The following is a 1,658-nucleotide window of genomic DNA, read 5'->3' on the forward strand; positions in this document are numbered from 1 at the left end:
AGGCATCAAACATGAGGTGCTAGGCTCTTGAAAGACCAATATCTACAAGATACAATTATGAGGTCTTCTTCTAACTTACTTTTATGATTATTATGTCAAATCGTATGCTAGTTGTAGGCTTCATGCTTTGGATAATTTTTGTTGCACGTATAAATAGAGAAAACTTAGATCCAAAGCCATTAGGGTTGTATGTGCACCATAAGAGTGTTATAGTACATAAATCCCAACACTTTCAAGCATATTGATGAAGTAAAATACATTTCCAATTACTTCAATGTTCCTAATGTGCCAAGAGAATCCGTGCTACTAAGGATGCTTCTGGAGACTTTTACCGGTGAAGCTAAAGTTTGGTTGAGGTCACTTGCGCCCGGATCCATTATCACGTGGGCAAATCTTTGTGATGATTTAATTGAGAAATTTAGTCCACCTTTAAGGATCTCAAAACTCAAAAAGAAGATTGCTAATTTTCAATTATGGTTTGGAGAGTCTTTATATGAAGCACGGGAGCGATACAAGGGCTTGCTTAGAAGTTGTCCTCAACATGACCTCAATGTCCAACAAGAATTTTCCATCTTCTATGATGGAATGAATGTAAGTACTAGACAACTTCTTGATTCTCAAGGGTCGATGACGAAGAAGGAGTTGGCAACTATCAAAGAGGTGATTTAAGAGTTTGTAAAGCGCCCACGTGAGTACCACAACCCACGAGAGGATGTCACTAGAGTAAAAGGAGATGGAGGGAATGAGAACATGGTCGTGGTGTTAGCAAAATTAGAAAATATAGATAGGCAATGACAAAATTGAATCAATTAATCCTTGTCATAAGAGTTGTGTGTGATAATTATAGTGGGACACATTTAACCAAGGATTGTGATTTAGATGAAAATGGGAACAAAAAGGCACAAGTGTTCTACTCTAGTAGTGACAAGTATGATGAAGATTGGAGGAACCCAAGAATGAGCGGTTGCCATATGAAGAGTAAAAAAAGTAGAAAGATGAAAAGTATAGACAAACCAATCGGGGCTTTTATCAAAAAGATCAACCAACACCCGAAAAAAAGATGGATTTCGAGTCAGTACTTCATAGATTTATGGAAGCTTCTGAAAAGAGGCATGATGCTACTGATGCTCATATGATAACTCATCAAACTTCAATTAAAAATATATAGACTCAACTTGGGCAATTCACAACATGTGTTAATGAGAGTCTACCGCCTAGAAATCAAGATCACTCATCACAACCTCATGTAATGGAAATCTACATCGAAGAAGAGGTTCATTCTGAGCCATATATGACCCATGAATCAGCTACTATATAACCCAAGTCATGTATGGAAGAAGAGAAGCCTGGATCCAAAAGAGCAAAAAGTGAATCGCACTCTAATGGTTCACCATGTCGTGGTGACATGACCACGTCGTGGTCTCAAGAGGAAAAAACATTTTATCTCCTAAATCCGTATCAGTCTCCTTTTCCATTCCCATCTCGAGCACTTAAGAAATCTCTGGAGCCCGAGCAAAAGAAATTCATGGAAAAAGTGCTCTCGCTCTCGATTAACGCCTCATTCCTTAAGTCCATGGCTAAACTTCCAAAGTTTGCAAAAGATGTTATGAAAAATAGGAAGGATTTGGAAAAGGCATTAACCATAGTGCTTAATGAGT

The 1,658-nt window shown here is 38.0% G+C and overlaps 1 non-coding gene across 1 annotated transcript; it reads right to left on the bottom strand.

Moving 5' to 3' along the window:
- Positions 1–441: 441 nt before the first annotated feature.
- LOC145055850 (small nucleolar RNA R71) lies at positions 442–548 on the bottom strand. Its single transcript, XR_013685399.1, has one exon. It is a non-coding gene; the product is annotated as a small nucleolar RNA R71 (small nucleolar RNA).
- Between the last annotated feature and the right edge of the window lie 1,110 nt (positions 549–1,658).

Source organism: Lactuca serriola, chromosome 5 (genome assembly GCF_051521515.1).
Source record: "Lactuca serriola cultivar US96UC23 chromosome 5, Lser_US96UC23_V15, whole genome shotgun sequence".
Taxonomy (NCBI): Eukaryota; Viridiplantae; Streptophyta; class Magnoliopsida; order Asterales; family Asteraceae; genus Lactuca; species Lactuca serriola.